The sequence below is a fragment of the Perissodus microlepis genome, chromosome 23, assembly GCF_051167445.1.
Source record: "Perissodus microlepis isolate ML-2025 ecotype Zambia chromosome 23, ASM5116744v1, whole genome shotgun sequence".
In the NCBI taxonomy this organism is placed as follows: Eukaryota; Metazoa; Chordata; class Actinopteri; order Cichliformes; family Cichlidae; genus Perissodus; species Perissodus microlepis.
The window spans coordinates 30,168,005-30,188,880 of record NC_140482.1 but is presented as its reverse complement, the minus strand read 5'-3'; the positions used below and the strand labels follow the sequence as shown (position 1 = coordinate 30,188,880).

The following is a 20,876-nucleotide window of genomic DNA, read 5'->3' as shown; positions in this document are numbered from 1 at the left end:
CACTTCAGGCTCCATGTAAGCAAACCAAACAAATTTCTGTTCAACAGCTTTTGTATGTTGTTGTTCTCGACCGTCCAATCAGGCCACGCGGGGCGTTCAAACATGCTGACGCAGGACTAAAGCTGTCAGGTACGAGAATGATTACCTTTGATTAGGAATGAAAAAAGCAAAGAACAAAACAAAAACTTAAATTTTTATCAATAAAACAAGCTTTTTCCTTGTTTTACATGAAAAAATAAGCATTTAAAGACATCATGCAAGAGTGTCTTTACATAGGATATTTAAGGAAAATGTTTCATTTCTTGGAAAAAAGAGAAAAAAAGAAATGACTTTATATGATTAAGTCATTAGTGCCGACTGTACATTCCTCAAAATAAGGAATTCCACATTTTTAAGGAAGTCATAAGGCCTGATAACATGACATCCACCATAATAATCAAATTATAAAGACTCTCATTAGTGCATACTTATGTCTGTCTTAAACAACTTAAAGCTCATCTCGAGTTATTTAGAAAATCTGCCTGAAAATCATTACACAACAACAATCTCCCATTTTGGCCACAGTTTTGTTTCGTATCATTGTGATAAACATTCAAAGGGTCATTCCGTATAAAATCAACAAAATCTAAAAAGAGTTCCCACCTGACATCCCTCAGAATCAGCTGATTTTAATTTTTTGAGGGGGAACAATAACTTCAGTTTATTTAGATGAAGCCAAATGCAATTTCTCTTCCGTTACAGGCCCTGCGGGCATTTCTGATCCGCCATGCCTTCATAAGTGCAGGGGATATGTACATGAAACTTTGAGTGCCGACAAACACATTAGAGCTCCTTAAAAAAAACTGAAGCCAAATCAATTTTACACCCACTCCAACTGTCGCAATTTAGAGCCAAAATACGGTTTTTGTTCAGTGGTTTATCTCTAACCAACATTGAGCTTCAGTATCATGAGATATATCGTGGTTTAAATAAACTGCACTAGCTTAACGTCTGTGACGCTGAGGAACAGAAACAAGCATTGATACAGCAGAAGTTTGATCTGTTTTCTTAGATTTTGCTGGAGAAAACTTCAAAAAAATGCATTTTGGGTACATTTTCAAGGGCGATATCAGCAAAAAGAGTCAGGGATGGCTTCTCAAAATAAGCAATAGCATATGAAAGGTCGTTTTTAATTAGCATTTGGATACCAACTCATCAAATCACTGTAATAAGCAGAAATCAGTATCAGAAATGCTGGAATAAAGTTAAAAAGTGCAAAATTTCAGTCTGCCTCTTGTACTTCAAGAGCCTGTAACTAAGAAAATATTCAAAATATGAAGGTAAAATTTTCATTAAATATTCTGAGGCGAGTTAGATGGGGCCTGACTTTTCATTGCCCAATAATTTAAAAAATGCAAATTAATGAAGTCCAGTCATTGTAGTTGCTGCTTTAACAAGGTGCTGTTGATGTTTGCCAGACGGCTGGAGAGGAAAGTTTGTTTTCCTGTGCCGTCGCTCTGTCTAATATTTGGTCAAATGTGAGCACAAGGTTGTCAGAGCCGGCAGGACTCCACTGAACATTTACAAGAAACAATGAATAACAGGATACTTGAAACACTTCTTTTGTCGCATTAAACTTAGACTCAATGGAACCAACCATGTGGTAACGTGCCTACACAGCAGTGAGGCAGCTCACATATTATTACAAGGTTTCTCATCTAGGCTCTGAGCCTATCGCTCCCTGCAAACACAACACACACAGAGAAATAGGGGAGTGATGAGTAAAAATCCTCCCGGAGCCTACATTAGTCTCATCGCCCCAGCATCTCTAAAGTGGCACTGACATATCAGAGGGATAGCTGGGAAACACTGCAGCTTAAACAGATCACCAAATCTGAGGGTTTCTTTGGTGTATGGCATGAGGGGCCCAAAAGTGGGCACAAAAACCTTCATGCGCTTAGTCGTGGTCATCTTGACTGTTTTGGATGGCCATGTTTTATGCTTTTCCAGGTAAAAAACAATGTGTGACTTTGTGCTACTCATGCATCATATGAACATAAATCATATCAATATGCATATGAGAAAAAAATAGGTTTAGGTAGTAGCCAATAAAACACAATTTACTGGCTTGATATGAGCAGTGAAGCACTTGTTTTAGATATAATAAGCTAAAACCAAGCAAACATGTTTGGATCAGATTTTCTACATGGGGTTTTGTTTCAGTCATGAAAGCTTTTAACAATAAATGCACATATAGCATGCTGCCAAACCTATGAGGTTGGAAAAGCTCTGGAGAGAATGTAAAGAGGGAAACGATTCAGAGTTAGGACTTATATTTTTCTAAAAAGATGCCTCCATTCAGGTGCTGTGATTTCTCTACATACAGTAGGATGGTATTAGGACTGGGAGGAACATGAAGAATAAAAACAGAACAATCGTTGGTGCTGCAATTCATGACTATTGAACGAGAGACCACAACAATTCATACAGAGGACATAACATAACTTCCCTGATGCAGTTCCCCGGAGAGTCCAGTAAAACCTGAAGGATTTACCCATTTATATAAAGTCCTTTCACGGAAATGAGTCAAAGAAAGCCCGTCTCTGGCTCAACAAAGAGTTAAGCATTTTATATTCTACTGTGAAGCTAAACTGTTCTTGAAATTCAGCTGGCAGCCAGCCTCACTAGTCATCCGTCGATTTGATGTGTGCTTCAAGAATCTGGCCCAAACAGCCAAACTGTGAGCCAGCAATCCAAACAAACAGTGTGAGAAACCAAGAAGCATCCCCGGCAAGTTAAATTTACACCAGCGCTGTGGCCCGGTCGTGTGCAGTGGTATCCATCAACTCACTTTTCTGCTTCTGTGATCCTTTACTGTTGAAGGAGAAATGAAACCAATCTCTGTGTAAAGGCAGGTTTGCACTACTTTATCTTAAAAAAAACATTTGATTGGAGTCAAATCCCACCTTAAATGTTCAGCACTTTTGGCAGCTGCTGCTAATTTAGTTTTCAAAGGATGGCTTAAAGGACATTTTGGATAGAAATGCTTCTCTTTCTGTGAAACGACTCACCTTATTGTGTACCACATGACAAGTGTTGTGAAAGGAAACAGATTTCAACAACAATTTTAGATGAAGCTTTACAGGTACAATTATTACATATTGTTTTATTCAGAATTTCCAAATTAACACGTGTAAAATTACATTTAAAACAGGATGTAAATGTTTTTCATCTATTAAATAAATTTGAAACAGTCACTTAGGCCTCTGCATGTTAAAAATAATGCATCATCTCTCTCGAGCCTTACACGTTATAAATGTGAAACTGTAAAGCCACAACTTTTTGAATAATATTATATAAGAAAAATGCTGCGGATGATTTGTTTTTAACCAAAGCTGAAATTATTTCTTTATAAAGACTTTCTCTACAGCATACCCGAACAATGCAGTTTAGCTGCCCAGCACCTTCAATTAATGAGGAATTTACTCTGTTAATGTCAGACACCTTAATGCATAATAATATAAAGCTTGTTAATGTTTTGTAATCAGCAGCCTAGATTTGCTTCTGTCACAATCATACTCAACAAATCAGAAAATAATAAACCCCCCCAAGGCTCTTACACCCTAAACTTATCCCAGTCATACGTTCATGGCACTTCTTCACGTAGCTCGCTCTGCTGAAGAGGAGCAAGCGTGACCATAGTAACGTAGCTGATCATTTCAGATGCAACTTTCCAAACAGCTCAACAGATCTCAGCAATGAAAAACTGAATCTGTCAGCTGACTAAAGCTAAAGTTTCTCTATTTTCTGTGTGTCAACTTCACATCTTTCACTATTTCACACAGAAAGATGAAAGAAAGAGAAGAAAGCAGAGGATGAGAGATCATTTGCAAAAATAAGGAGTGCTCAGCTAAGGGACATTTGATCAAGAAGCTAGTTTTGGCTCCTCCCTCGTTCCCACGGGGTCACTACAGCGGGTAGCTCCAAATGTTCAATTTGGTAGATTTTCTGACTTTCCTGAGATTCGTGTCTCCTCCCAGAATCAAACAGGCGAATGTGTAAAGCACTACATCTTGGAGTAAGTCTATACAACCTTTGAGATCTTATATATAGCATTTTAATATTCTAGTTACGATTTTTGTTTCCTTAAAATCAGTTTACATGATGTATTGATGAAGTTATCTGGTAAATACATTTTTTTAAAAGTCATATCTGTTCATTTTGTGCTATTCAAAATGCATGTTTTATGACTATACTGGCCAGTTTAGTGGCTACTTAACAGTAGTGCAGTAGACTTTACAGCGACGCACCGTAAGGAACCGTGCGGAGCAAACTCTGGTGTCAAAGGTCACCACAAGGTTAGATCAAGGGAAATCAATTTAAGCCGTTAGTGTTTAGTTTCACTCACCACATTCTACCTTTTATACTTTGTGTCGAGGGACTGCAAAGGAGCCATATTAGCTCATGCGACATCTGCTTTTATCTCGCTGAATTCAGTTGTCTAAATCCACAAAGAGCAGTAAATCTCAAAACAGCAGCACATCAGATGATAACAGCCTGTCCAGAAAGGAAAATCTAAAAGCACTAAAAATACAAATTATTAAACAAATTTTTTCTGCGCCATTCTTTACCCAACACTGCACCACCTCTCCAAATGTTGGGGTTCCCCCCACAAGCCAATTCCCACTTGAACCCCTGCTCAGGACCCACAGAGGAACCGTGTCTGCTACTTTTTAAAAAATGTAAATAACTTTATACAGGGAGTGCAGAATTATTAGGCAAATGAGTATTTTGTCCACATCATCCTCTTCATGCATGTTGTCTTACTCCAAGCTGTATAGGCTCGAAAGCCTACTACCAATTAAGCATATTAGGTGATGTGCATCTCTGTAATGAGAAGGGGTGTGGTCTAATGACATCAACACCCTATATCAGGTGTGCATAATTATTAGGCAACGTCCTAATAATTATTAGGCAAAATGGGTCAAAAGAAGGACTTGACGGGCTCAGAAAAGTCAAAAATAGTGAGATATCTTGCAGAGGGATGCAGAAGTCTCAAAATTGCAAAGCTTCTGAAGCGTGATCATCGAACATTCAAGCGTTTCATTCAAAATAGTCAACAGGGTCGCAAGAAGCGTGTGGAAAAACCAAGGCGCAAAATAACTGCCCATGAACTGAGAAAAGTCAAGCGTGCAGCTGCCAAGATGCCACTTGCCACCAGTTTGGCCATATTTCAGAGCTGCAACATCACTGGAGTGCCCAAAAGCACAAGGTGTGCAATACTCAGAGACATGGCCAAGGTAAGAAAGGCTGAAAGACGACCACCACTGAACAAGACACACAAGCTGAAACGTCAAGACTGGGCCAAGAAATATCTCAAGACTGATTTTTTCTAAGGTTTTATGGACTGATGAAATGAGAGTGAGTCTTGATGGGCCAGATGGATGGGCCCGTGGCTGGATTGGTAAAGGGCAGAGAGCTCCAGTCCGACTCAGACGCCAGCAAGGTGGAGGTGGAGTACTGGTTTGGGCTGGTATCATCAAAGATGAGCTTGTGGGGCCTTTTCGGGTTGAGGATGGAGTCAAGCTCAACTCCCAGTCCTACTGCCAGTTTCTGGAAGACACCTTCTTCAAGCAGTGGTACAGGAAGAAGTCTGCATCCTTCAAGAAAAACATGATTTTCATGCAGGACAATGCTCCATCACACGCGTCCAAGTACTCCACAGCATGGCTGGCAAGAAAGGGTATAAAAGAAGAAAAACTAATGACATGGCCTCCTTGTTCACCTCATCTGAACCCCATTGAGAATCTGTGGTCCATCATCAAATGTGAGATTTACAAGGAGGGAAAACAGTACACCTCTCTGAACAGTGTCTGGGAGGCTGTGGTTGCTGCTGCACGCAATGTTGATGGTGAACAGATCAAAACACTGACAGAATCCATGGATGGCAGGCTTTTGAGTGTCCTTGCAAAGAAAGGTGGCTATATTGGTCGCTGATTTGTTTTTGTTTTGTTTTTGAATGTCAGAAATGTATATTTGTGAATGTGGAGATGTTATATTGGTTTCACTGGTAAAAATAAATAATTGAAGTGGGTATATATTTGTTTTTTGTTAAGTTGCCTAATAATTATGCACAGTAATAGTCACCTGCACACACAGATATCCCCCTAAAATAGCTAAAACTAAAAACAAACTAAAAACTACTTCCAAAAACATTCAGCTTTGATATTAATGAGTTTTTTGGGTTCATTGAGAACATGGTTGTTGTTCAATAATAAAATTATTCCTCAAAAATACAACTTGCCTAATAATTCTGCACTCCCTGTATACTTCTGTTTGCACAGCTTCTGTGCTGAACAATCACAATCGGTGGGACTTATGCAGCTCTGCCTATGCAGAGTGATAGAGAACCAGCTGTAGAACAAATCCCACTGCAAGGTATTTCACATAACCACTAAAAAGACCTGGAAACACAACTATGAAGCAAATGAAACACATTCTGGATGCTTATCAGATCATTAAAAATCTTGCACGTGTGTCACATGATTTTGGGTGATGCTGATGTCTAATACTATATACCAAGGCCTCAATTTTTTCCATTTCTTAGCTAAAAAAAAAGCAGCAGCTTTTTTGTCTGCCCCTCTCTAAGGGCCAGAATAAGCGTATTATTACTAGAAGAATGAAAGTCAGTTAATGAAAGCTGCAGTAGGGAATGAAGCTTCTTGGACCACCTGTTCAGCATTTTCATATTCAGTGAAGAAAAGCTCAAGTTCCCACATGAGCTCCTTGCCATCTGTTTCAAAAATATATCAAATTTTGATTTTCAACAACAGTGCATGCTTTGCTAAGCACAGACACCTCAGAGCTTATCTTAACGTCTGCTTTTACGATTTGTGAAATTTCTGTGAAACTGTATTCGCTGCTTAATAGAAGTAAAGTGACTTAAAAGTGAATTCAGGTAATCTAAAACAATTCAAGCAACAGGTTTGGGGGGGGGGGGGGGGGGAGTCAGGCTTGCACATCTCCACTGGGATTATAGACACAGAAGTGTGACTGAAGCACTGATCAATCAATAAACTGCATCTGACTGAAATCAATTACAGCGACAACCATTAGTGTTATCAGAAGACAGAAACACAAGTTTGATGTGGATGTTAAAGGAGTTCTCAGCAGCTTATCAGAAATAATGCCAACAAAGAGGCAGCTAATCAGGAGATAAAGACAAAGAGATACTGTAGGCCTTAACTAATACACCAAGTGCATACTTAATGAGCAGCAAAAAACTTTGTGACAACACTTAATTAACAACAGGTCTCATCATTTTGATTTGAAACATTTTTGCAAGGAGGGTGGTGCCTCAAAAACCTCCTTTTGATTGCTTTGGTTGCCTGCAGCCATAGTCACTCGTAGTCTACATGTAATACAACGACTTACCTGCACACACTCACGCTTTTCTGAGCTTTAGTGAAACTGTAAAAGTGCCAGACCTGGAGCTTCAAAAACAAAGCTGTGCCTTACAGCTGCAACCTGCACTTTCCAAAACAATCAAAACAACCAGTGGTCCAGCGCTGTAAACCACACTACGACCAGTTTTTCCCTACGGACTACTTGCAACTACCAGCAATGACTTGCCAACCATTCACATTGTACACACTTTTCCTTAGCAAGCAACTGTTGCCTAAGGTTCACTGAACGGTCTTCTAGGCCTGTGTGAAAGGGGCTTTAGCAATTAATTTAACAGAGATTGCCGTCAGCAACAATTTGCCACTGGTTATGGATTACATATTTAACCCTCGAAACCAGTGGTTTTCAAACAGGGGTAGCCAACCAGCTGTTGGTTTATGGTTTCCAGCCAGTGGTTGGCAGGTGGTTTCCAACAAGTAGTTGCGAGACCAATGTCAACCATTCTCTAGGCTTATGGGCCTTAATGGTTATTAAATGGAATTGTAACTCGTGTATACTAATACTCAAGATTAGGGATGGGTACCGGTATCGGGCACCGGTTCTGACATAAACAGTAGTAACCAGACCGAAAAGCAGCACACATTTTGGTGCTTTTTTTTCCCTGAGATGTGATACACTTCAGATTCTAGCCAATCATTTTACGTTTCCAAGGATAGTAGGCGGGCCCAGGTACGTATGTTCTTTTAAAGCAGAGCTACAGATTAAAAATGTCCAAGACGAAGCGGTCAAAAGTCTGGCTGCATGCAAACTAGGCAGCCTGCAACAAGTGCTTTAAGGTGATACTGTGCAAAGGAGGTAACACCTCGAATCTGATGAAACACCTGGCGACGCATAGCGGGTTTTTTTAAAGCCGAGAAATGCACCGTACCTACTGCGGGTGTGGTGCCTGTTATCGGACCCAGAATTAGCAACATCCCCCAAAAACCCGAAGAGTAGAGTCCTGGCCCCTAGCCCTGCCAGTGTAGCAGAAATGATGACGGATGATGATGGCAGCAGCAGCCGTTCTTCTCTGCGTGAGTAGCTTAATGTTGTTCGTGTGTAATTTACGTTGAATATGCTAACCACGTTATTACATTAATACCTGTAAGGTGAACTAGCAAACACCGTCGTAGTTATGCGGCTGTCTTCTTGTTTGATGGCAGATACTCCCTTCACCCTGGCCAAAAAGGCTAAAATGACCAAAGAAAAAGTGGAAAACAACTAAATATGAGAGGTTTTTGGACAAAGTTTGTGTTTTTTCCATTGTTTAAGCACTGCTTCCAGCCAAGAGTGATACCATATATGCCCTCTAGCTGCAGAAAAGGCTAACATTGTTATCTTTTTACAAAAAAAACAGCTAAACATGAGAGGTTTTTGGACAAAGTTTGTGTTCTCCATTCTTTAAGCACCGGTTTGAGCACCGTTTAAGCACCGGCACCGTCTCAAAAGTACCGGTTTGGCACCGGTATCGGATAAAACCTAAATGATACCCATCCCTACTCAAGATATGTCACAAAAACATCAACAAAAAACATTTCTTGAGGCCTCTCTCTCAGTCTGAGCACTTTTGCCAAATTTGAAACACATTTCCACAAAAAGATCACAATCCAAAGAAGGATGTTAACTAGAGATCAGAAAGAGGAATATAGTTGCCCATTTAATTAAATTCTATTTAATATTATTTATATAGCAACAATTCACAACAGCAATTACCTCAAGGCAATTTATATTATAAGGTAAAGACCCTATAATAATGCAGAGAAAAGCCCAGGAATTAGACAAACTCCTATGAGCAAGAACTTGGCAAGAGTGGAAAGGAAGTACTTAACAGGAAGGAACTAACAGAACTAGGCTCAAGGAAGGGCAACCATCTGCCTCCACCCGTTAGAGGTAATGAAAAAAAATATTTTAGAGCACAATTCAAATCTTATTTACACTGTTCCAAATTATTATCCACAAAAGAGTTTTGAAAAATGTATTGGTTGTAAAGAAGTGAAAATGGTAATTTGTTGAATTTGCAGCATTAGAAGAAAACAAAAGTTATTTCAGTTAAAAACATGGCCAAGTTACAGGTTAACATAAGACCCCTTCTTTCATTTAACATCCACAATTCTTGCATCCATTAAATTTGTGAGGTTTTGAACATTTTCTGCTTGAATTTCTTTGCACGATGTTAGAATATTTCTCCCACAGCTGCTGTTTTGATGTAAACTGCCTCCGAACCGCATAGATCTTTTGCTTGAGGATACTGCAGAGGTTCTCAATAGGGGTGAGGTCAGGAAAGGATGGGGGTCACATCATGAGTTTCTATCCTCTCATGCCCACAGCAGCCAATGCCACAGAGGTATTACTTGCAGCATGAGGTGGTGCATTATCATGCATAAAGATAATTTAGCTACGGAAGGCACAGTTCTTCTTTTTGTACCATTGAAGAAAGTGTTCAGTCAGAAACACTACATACTTTGATGAGGTTATTTTCACACCCCTACAGGGGCCTAGCAGCTCTTTCCCCATGATTCATTCCCAAAACATGACTCCGCCACCTCCTTGCTGATGCTGCAGCCTCGTTGGAACACGCTGGTAATCCACCAACTATCCACTACTCCATCCATCGGGACCATCCAGGGTTACACGGCACTCATCAGTAAACAAGACTGTTTGAAAATAATCTTCATGTATTTCTGGGCCCACTGCAGCTGTTTCTGCTTGTATTTTTTAGGGATGGCCAAATGTCAGGTTTATGCACAACTACACGATCCTACACCTTCAGTTTCGTGGGACTCCAGAGGCACCAGCTACTTCAAATACCTGTTCGCTGCTTTGTAATGGCGTCTTAGCAGCTGCTCTCTTAATCCGATGAAGTTGTCTGGCAGAAACCGTCCTCATTATGCCTGTACCTGCACAAACCCCTCTGTGCTCTGAATCAGCCTCAAATTCATTCACGGTACGATGATTACACTAAACTTTTCGTGAAATATCTAATGCTTTCATGCCTTGTCCAAGGCACTGCACTGCATCTGACACTTTTCTGCGACAGGGAGATCCTTTTTCTTTCTGATGTTGTTTGAAAACTGTGGCATGCTAGGCTCCCTTTGATTGGGCTCACCTAGCAAACTAATTATGACATCACTAATTATGAAATTATATCAGTGATCCTAAGAGGCCTGAGACACAATACCGTCATTGAGTTTAACTGAAAACAAAAAACTGAATATTTATGACGTTAAAATCTTATTTGCATAATAATTTGGAAAGCAGTGAGGTATTCGGTAACTGATGTCCACGTGAATACTGAATCCTTCGTCATGGAGTCATGTTGTTGTGTTTTGATCACCAGAATCTATCAGTTCATTGTTGACATCAAGTGAACTGATGTGAAGAAATTCCCTCAAGACATGTGTGGTCATGAGGATATACGAGAGAACATCAGATAAATTCCTGTGGCATAAGAATTTTATCAAACCACTTAATATCAGGGTGAAGACTCCTTGCATTAAGGACCCAATGATCAAATTCTACATTGTTTAAACATACAAAATTAAATTCACACACTTTCAACATTTTCATGCACCTAAAAATTAACTCAACGCAATTGTGCACATTATTAGCAAAAATGAATTCATTAAAAAAATAATTACATAATGAAGTATGTAGTATGGAGACTGTAACAACACAAAGCATGATGATCTGGATGGGTAAAATTAAGGTAATTTCATAATTTTACTGATGTTTTTATTGCTGTTTACAACACCACAGTGAGTCACGTGACCGTTGTTTTCAGGCTGAAGTAATGCAGTCGAAAGTCACGACACACCTGCAGAAAATTTCCCAGGTATCCATGTAACCTCGCTGTAGATCAGAATCGATCACAAATAAATTCCTATGCAGGGTTTGGCTCAGAGCAGGACAATAGGAGCACACAGAAGCTGAAGGCTTGTGATCTTTCTGAGTAGTGGAAAACTAGACAAAGTTCCACTTTTTTTAAAAGGAGCCCGATTTTTCCCACATTTGATATCTAAAACACATGATCTGTTTTCTCCTCACCGAGGCTAACTAACTAAATTAAGACTGCATCACGGGAACACCCTTAAGCCAATTTTCAATGACGCAAATACCTTGAATAATACACAAGTATCTGTAACTAATAAACTTCCTAGAATTTGTTACACATTTATTGAAAAAAGCTGCAAATTATTTAATCATAAATGTACATGTTTTAAAATTTTCTACCTCCAAATTTGGTGTACTTGTGACAAACACAGAACGGCCACTCCGCATTAACTACCAATCAAGCATCGCATTAGTTTTCCTGTAGATATGCATGTAAGATGCCCGACCTAAAGTATGGCAATAAAAGAAATAAAACCAGACTTTGTATGGAAACACATCCAGCGTTCATGGAAGCCTGTCTGGTCCGTGAACACATTAGAAGAGGAGGAAGAGGAGTTAAAATTAGGTCGGGTACTTACCCAAATTTGACACAAAGTGATGGCGGGGGCTACAGGATCAGACACCTGAAAAAACAACAAACACCTCATATATAAAAACAAGTTTGTCGCAAATAATAAATAATCATTTCAAGAAGAAAAGATCTGAAGAAATAAACTGAAATGGTCCAATTTTGAATCCATCCACATCGCCTTTCATGCAGCTGTTTACTTTAAAAAAGTTGGCATTAAAGTCTCTCTCTAACTCCTCAAGTTAAACACTAACTTTTGACTGCAGGGGATAAATTCAAAAATGATAATTGTGACTGAAATTTCTATTTCTGGTGTTGTGAATGTCCTACATTCTGTTTAGATGCAGGTAAGGGTGGGGGTGGAATGATTTTTGTCTCCAGGGCCCAAAGATGTGTATTTCTCTTGCTGAGGAATGCTTTTGTTCTGATAAATTGACAGTGTCAGTTTCCCACATTGCCACAGTGTGGCATATACTATAGGGAGCAGTAGTGGGAACACAGATGCTACATACGATTGGCGTCAGTCAATGTGACAGTTCTTGTTTTTTCTTTCCTTTTGAAGGAGGGGAGGGGGGCTATTTTTCTAAATCTGAACTTCCAAGTCGAGGAAGCAGGAAGGAACAGGAATTAATACACCTACACTCCCCTTTTCCCTTCAGAATGGCAAAAATCTCTTTGTACTCGCATCATAATTACTGGTGGGCGCCAGTTTGGGAATCGTTATCCATGCCTCCTTCACACTTACTTTTTCTGTTTTTGCAAGTATTGTAGCGTGTTTTGAGAACAAGCAATTGACAACTAGGTCTTTTCTCAACCTCACTCCAGTTTCTGTACGCCGTCTTAATGTTAAGGAACGGGTATTGCTTGACGTGGCGTTCCTTGTTCTAGCATATGCTTCCTATTTTGAGATCTTTTTTTTTTTTTTTTTGCAGCCGGGCGTGGATGGAAAGTAACCAGCAGACGAGGTGCTGAGGACGTTTCTCCAGGGAAATAATGTTGATGAACAAGCTCTATTTTGGAGTCTTTCCATGCAGTCTGACAATCTGAGCCTATTCAAAATGCAAACAAAAGTACTCAGTAATTTTATCCCCCAAAATGTTTTACTTTTCACTTTTAATTAGGAGTTTTACTGCTGAGCACCTTGGTATATTTTATAAAAAACAACCCCCCAAACACACACACACATACATTATCATCAACTAAACTTGCATGCTTTATATTTATGAAAACCTTCCACCACAAGGGAAAATAAACATGACAAACTGCAGCTACTTCATAATAATATGTAATAATATATGTGAAATAATGGATGTCTGCTGCATGTTTTAGTTCATATTTATGAAACTTTCCACATTAAAAAGAAGCTCACATGGTAAAAAAAAATTATTTAACCAACTTTGTGTCTAGCAATGTATAAGTATTACCATTAAACATCAAGCAAGAGTGAAATATTTGATGGGATGTTAAAGAAAAACAAAAAAACTAATGCTGTGAGTACAATTTCACGAATTCTCAAGAAGGACATTAAAAAAAAATTCAAATGAAAAAATTCCTTTAAAAAAAACAAAAACAAATCAAAAACCTGCTGACTGATTTTGCCAGATGTGAAAATATTCTACCAATCATCCAACCCCTGTCGCTAACAAAAAAGCAGACAATCGGTCATTTAAATATCAATCCACAAAATTGTGTATTACAAAGGTATTTTCCAATATTTCCTTCGTGTACCTTGCCTTCTAATTTATCTGCTGAAGTACTGACGCACGTGTGAGCTAGCCTTCTGTCAACGTGCCAGTGCAAAGAAAGCAAAGAATTAATCTGTTGTTCTCGAATCTTTGAGCTGCATGCCGACAGAATATTTCAGAGCTCACCGCCCTGACCCATTTTCTTCTACAGATACCAAACAATGAAAAGTGGCCACTCTCTTATAACACCATCTTCAGCTTTTCTCCTCCAAGTATCCCCATCAAGGCCACCCTTTTTACACAGACACACACACACACACACACACACACACACACACACACACACACACACACACAATAACTACTGTGCTATCTGCACACGCAATGTTGACTGAGAAAGTAACAGCTAACTTGGGACCTTATTAAGTGTTTAGAAAATATGCCTCACTTCCTGTTTGCTTGTCTTACCATCAACTTAAGTTGCATGCCACTGCTTTGTGGTTTGGATTCTTTATTTATACCTTTATTTACCCAGGGTGGTTTAGCAAGTGCTAATATTATTTTTCTGCAGCTCGACACACACACACACACACACACACACACACACACACACACACACAAACTTACAGGAGTATGTGTGTAACACAAACAGACTTTTGAGGCCACATCCAGATTTCCTGAGGTAAAAAAAATGAAAACCTGGACTAGCGTTAGCGCCAACGTCTGACCAATGGCTGTGAAGGCTTTCTGAGTAGTAGAGGGCCTGAGACCTGGGCACTAAATTTGATTGATCTTTGAGTGTCTGAGTCCAGCACGTTCTGTGCTCAGACATCTGGGGAAATGTCCAGCTGAGCAGGAAATGTGATCTGGCCAGAAATCGTGGAAAACACGGGATAGAGTTGCTCACGGGTGTGTGTGCGTGTTGCTGTCCGTTGCCAACCTTGGCCAACTGAGAGAATTTAAAGCAACGTTAGAGTGAACGAGCTCTGTGCCTGTAAGGCAGCAGTAGGAAACAGCAGCTGTTCCAAATCTGTCCAAGAAGAAATTTTTTAAAACTACTCTCAAACTTTTACAGTTTCCCAAACATTGTATTCATGATGGGGCTGGGAATGGGGGGTGTGGATATATATTAGGGGTGCAACGATACTCGTATCGATATTGAACCGTTCGATACAGTGCTTTCGGTTCGGTACGCATATGTATCGAACAATACAAAAATTGTAATTTATTTTATCAACTTTCCTTCTGACGATGCTGTCTGTGTTGAGCGCTCAGTGAATCTGCGCTCGACAGTGCAGCCTAGGCGGAGTAGTCGAACGCAGATTCACTGAGCGCAGGGCAAGCTAGCGAGACAGAAGTTAAGCTCTCCTTGCAACATGGCAAATTGAACCTCCCCCACCCTCATTCAGATCTGGCGTTTGGACCTATTTTGGTTTTCATGTGACGTATGACCCTGAAGGTAAGTGCGTCATGGACTAAAGTAAAACAGTATGTTGGATGTGCCACGCAATGCTCAATTACATGGGTGGGAGCTAGTGTGTTAGCGCAGTTAGCTCGTTAACGTGTTGGCCGTCCAGCCCCATGCACGGGGCGATCCGCGGTAGCTCGTTAACGGAGATTTGCCGTGTTGTGCCGTTAACGTCATTTCAACGAGATTTACGCTGACAGCACTAGCGGGAACACAACGAATATGACTGCACATTTACGCTGACATCATCCTAGTGCAAAGACAAGTGGAAGCAGACAAAAACAACAAGCACGCATGCTACAAACTTTACCCGAGTCATTTAGACAGCCGTTAGCACATGATTCTCCTTATGGGGACCTGATATGTTTAATATGCTGCTGAGAATATAGCCCAGAAGAAGCGTATAGTATAGCTTTTATTTTGGAAAGAGCCATTTCTCTGTAATAAACTCTCTTTTCCAAAGATGAGTGATTCCTCAATCAGATACAGGGCTCGCAAAATCGCTAGCCCGACGTCCCGGGGCTAGCGATTTTTCCAGTCGGGCTACCAAAATCTATCTCTGCCCTGCCCGTCGGGCTATCGTAGGAAGGAAAAATATATGTCAATGCTTTTGCATTCTTTCGGAAATGTAGCTGGGTAATTATGTCATTGGCATCGGTGAGCCACTGTCAACATGTGACATATTGAAATCGCGTTTGAATTTGCGCTTGTTTTTTGCTTTCACTTTGCAATCGCGCGAACTGTGTATAGAGAGCGACAGCACTGATTGGTGAGTGATGATAATTTGCGCACCAATTCCTCTGACATCGTCTTATCAATCGTTAGCTTACTATGCAAACATGACAAGTGAACTCTCCTGCAGCAAGCTTAAACATGTGAGAGGTTGATCGCGCAGAGAATCGCTGAGCGTTATGTGAGTGCGTGTGTAAAAGCAGCAGGATATATATTTTAGTTCTGCTGAGCCAAATAAGACAGGTCAGGGTGAAGAAGTGACAGCCAAAGAAAAGCTTACCACAAAACGGAAAAGTTATGACAAATCAGACTATAAGGCAAAAAGAAAGTGCAGCTTTATGGTTTCATGGACAAAAGAATTTCTGTGGCTGCAATATGACGAGCTATATAACCAGGGCTGCACATAAGTGGTCCGCAGGTGCGCATTCGCTGTCAAAATAAAAAACGGGCACAAGATAAGAAGTTGCAACGCGTGTTTGCGTACATAAGATTTTCAGGAGGAGGACAGACATTTGTTTAGAACTCTTAAAGATGTCGAAGAAGCAAGCTCCTTTAAGCAATTACTGTGATGTTCCTCCACCTCCAAAGAAATGTCAGAAGGAGTCCGAACCACAAAAGAAGCACGTATTCTCGGAAAAGTAGTTGCAGGAGGTGAGCTGGCTTCAAACAAATGATGAACGCACAGAGATGTGGTGCGGAATGTGCCGTGAAAATTTAATAAATGACAAATTAAAAAGGCATGAACATTTTTTTGTATTGAAAAAATATCGAACCGTGACACCAAAGTATCGAACCGAACCGAACCGTGAATTTTGTGTATCGTTGCACCCCTAATATATATGTGTGCACACATTCTTAAATTAATTATTAAACCTATTTTATAGGATTTATTTCTTTAAATCTACTAAGTACCTTTTGATTTGATTTTAATTTTTAAAGCGTCTCTGTGGTGACCTACCTTGAAAACCTAACACATGACAGGAAACACCAGGAGTAGTTTGTTTGGTGAAACTAGCTTTCAAAATAAAAGTGAGTCAATCTGGGATTGAATGGTTGAATTTCTCTCTCTCTCTCAAAAGGATTAATTGCTAATGTGTGTCCCCTTTTGTAAAGTTAGTTTTGATTTTTCTCTAAGCTCTAGTTTTTCTCACACTTAGTTATATTCTTTCACCTGAGTAAAATTATGTGTGGGAAAGACTATTTTCCTAAAGTCTACATTAACAACGTGCACACAAGTCTCATGATATTCAAAAGTGAGGCTTTCAGGTCATGACTACTATACATGGTTATGAGCTAGAATAAGACCTAATTTGGTCTAATTTGGCAGCTTTCACCTATTTTGTGTCTAACACAGAGACAGTCTAACAGAAATGTTGTGCTGACAGAGATTTCACTCAGCTACACTGGAAGGAGCTCACCATTAATCCTGAGCAGATAACTTATCAAGCACATTTTTCTAATCTCAGGCATATATGACTCATATTTTTTCTTTTCCAAAATAACTGTTAGAACTGTAAGAAAACACCTGCTTTCAGACATAATCCTAATTTTAAAAAACAAATAACAAAACAAATAAAAAAAAATGAATGCTCACACAATTACAAAGCTCTAAAAGGAAAAAATAGAGTGATTGTGTGTTGCAGTTGTTTAATAAAAAGAAAAAACGAATAAAAAATAAATGAATAAAAGACAAAGATGACAAATATAGATTTAAAAAAAGAGGAAAAACCACTCATGCTGCAAGCTCAGCCTTAATTAGACAACACTTCACTTTCATGAAAAGTAAAAAGAATACCTGCTGTACATTATGGCACAAAGGCCTAGCTACCAATAACACATTTTTATCCGATATATGTTGATATATTCTACAAATAAACACAGACAAGTGGAAGAAGTTGGATTGAAGGCACAAAAAAAAAAAAAACCTTTTTTGAACTACAATTCCCAGAATGCCCTGGAAGATGTAATTTGTGTTATTGTTCATTTTTTGTTCATTGTTCAATTTATTTCATTAAAAAGTGTCAACTAGCTTTTTCAGTAGATCTTGTTTTCACTGTGAGAGTATATGAGGCCACTATAACCGAACACCACCGATTCTAAAGTAAAAATAAAAGTTGTGAATTTAAAGGGACGACTTTTTTTTCGATTTCAGTAGGTTTATATGTCAACAATGTTAACCATGGAAAGTTTACATCACACTAGATCTAAAAATATGTGCATTATTGAGATTTTTATGAGATATGACTAAGAAAAGAACTAAATTCTGTCAAGTAACGTGCAGCAAAGAGGTGGGAAAGAAAATGTCATGTTGTCCATGACCTCTGAATTACACCGTGCGATGCTACATCGATCTCTGGCAAACTACAGCAACAGCAGCATGCACCTGTCACTGTTACCGCACATCACATCTCAACTCAACTCAGTTTAGCACAATTACTACTTAGGCATGATGGGGGGCACAGGGACATTTGGGGAGTTAGTATCTGCTGGGCCATGGTCCTCATCGGCAAGATGCATGTAGATGCCACTAGGGGCGCAAAGAGGCCCAGGTGGCAGCAGATTTGGTCCCTCGGGAGACCTGCACATCAGTGACAGGAAAAGTGGTGGAGTCCCAAGGTGCCAAAAATAAACCTGGTTAGAAACCACCGTTAATGATTCTTCCACAGGTTGAACTATGAGATTCTTTTATGATCTTTACTTCTTCCAGATCAATTTTGATTACCAGAGGTTGTCTTTCTGTCACTTTGGCTCAAGCTAAACTAAACTGTGAGTGAGCTTGGGCTTTTAGGTTGGGGCAAAGATCCACCACTGTGAAGGAAAGGGGTGCACTTGACTTACAACATAAAAAGCATTTTGGACTAACTGCAAGCTATGGAGAGGTGAGTGTTGTAGACCCAAATAGAGAGAATTGCAGTAGTCCAGCCTTGAGGTGATGAAGGCATCAATGCGTTTTTCTAGGTCTTTAGTAGGAAGATAAGACTCCACTTTGGCAATTTCATGTAACTGATAAAAACTGGTTTTCACAACTTTGGACATTTGCTTCTCCAATTTAAAAGAGCTATCTAAAAACACTCAGAGATTTCTTACAGTGTGGGAATGATGACAAGCAAGAGGACCAAGGGTATCAGTTAAGTTATCCAAAAGGGCATGAGTTCCAGAAACAATACAATTATGTGTTGACCGTTTTTTAACATCATGTACAGTTAAGCAGAGGCAGCACTGGGACGGAGACATCCATTTTCAAGGGGAAGTAAATTTGGATGTCATCAGCGTAACAGTGAAAGGGAATGTTGTATTTCCTGAAAATAGATCCCAAAGGCAGCGTTATAAAGATAACAGAGTTGGACTCAAAACAGACCCCTGTGGCAAAAATGGCGACTATTCCACTTTCAAAGATACTGGCAGCAGCCAGTAATACCTCTTTCTTTACTTTTTACTTAATTTTTTAGTGCTCTTGTACTTTCTGCCGTGACCAAAAATTTCTCACGTGTGGGACTAATAAAGGTTTATCTTATCTTATAGAGGTTTATCTCTCAGCCACCTAAGTAGATGCACCTGTTGTATGGATTTCAAAATCTTATGTCGTCTTATTTGAGTTCTTACATTCACAAGATTTTCAGAAAACTTGGCCTTTGACCTTTTGACCTTGAGGTCGAGGTCACCAATATTCAAACTTGTCGAAGGTTTTTAGTAGATACAGGTCTGGTATCAATTTGAAACGCCCACATCACTTCTTTCTTGAGTTATCACACTCACAAACGTGGGTGCCTGCCTGCTCAGCTGACAGCATGATGACAATACCCATCAGTCTTTTATCACTGAGGAGTAAAAACTAGGGGTGGGTTTTAATAATCGATTAAAATCAATTCTGGCTTGGATAACGTGATATCGATTCATTAAAATCCTGAATCGATTTTTTTATATAAATGTATTTTGCCCAAAATTCCAGAATCTCAGGTGAAACATCACAAAATTTCAACCACCACCAAACAGCTAAAACAGTAAATGAGAGCAGGTACACGGCTTCTGCACAAAGACGTAAACACAAAGCACGGACCCGTGGATCAGAAGCAGTGAGGTGTCGCCTTTCTCACCCGACGGCACGGACACGGTCGGGGCTGAAAGCCGACAGCTCGCTGATTCTGATGTTTCGGCGGGTCCGCGCTTTGTGTTTACGTCCTTTTTGTGCTGATTCTAAAGCTGTTAGTTTTATCTCTCTCCAAACAATATTGACCAAACCAGCAGCAAAAGAAGATCCAAACTACGCTTCACATAAACATCGTCATGGACTCCCTCTTACTTTTGCTGTTTTGCTTCCACCACAATAAAATCACACTTCATGCACAGCTCTCTCTCTCTCTTTCTCAGTGTACTTCAAGAACAGTTTCCCGTCTATCCCCGAAATCGGTTTTCTGCATTATTTGCTTGCTTGTTACGCACAAGACTACCATAGTTTACAGCGCTGTCAGCCGATATTTTTTTCTCCTTTTACTTACTTCCGAAAAGAAAACCTAATTTCTGCCGTTCAATAGGCTTCTGAACAAATTTAAACTTTTTAAAATTATACAAAATGCAAAACGCTCAGCTGTGTCTGTAATAAAACCGCTGTAACTTCAGAGGTAATGTTCATATGTTGATTAATGGTTTTCTTTCGTTTTTGATGTACTGCAGAATATTTTTATAAAATCCCAGGCCAGGAAAATCACCTTCATGTTTTTCTGTGTTTTATCTTCAGCTACTTTGACACAAAGGCATCTGCTGTGATGCTCACACCTTTGATAAAGTCTTGCGAGTGTCAGCTTCCTTTTTATAGATACAAAAATATGTAAATGTACTGATCTGAATTATAATATTTCTGACTGTCTGAGGCAAAAATTTCCCAGATTCAAATCGAATCGAATCGAATCGATTCGATTCAATTCAGGACCTTGTGAATCGGAATCGAATCGATTCTAGAAATCAGTGACGATACCCAGCCCTAGTAAAAACCACAACCATCTGTACATAAAATAAGCATTTCATAATGGAAAAAAGAAAGGTTTTTAAAAAGGTTTTACTGCTTATTTTGGCTTCTTATTGTCATTTGTTTACAAAAACAAAATTATTATTC

The 20,876-nt window shown here is 39.5% G+C and overlaps 1 protein-coding gene across 4 annotated transcripts in view; it reads right to left on the bottom strand.

The window, feature by feature from the left end:
• The window catches only part of lpp (LIM domain containing preferred translocation partner in lipoma), a 187,391-nt gene that overhangs the window by 143,165 nt on the left and 23,350 nt on the right, over window positions 1-20,876 (bottom strand). For all 4 annotated transcript variants that reach the window (XM_084921774.1, XM_084921777.1, XM_084921775.1 and 1 more), the window contains one exon: window positions 11,892-11,936. The gene's annotated coding sequence lies outside the window, so the exon portion shown is untranslated. The remainder of the gene's footprint in view (window positions 1-11,891; window positions 11,937-20,876) is intronic.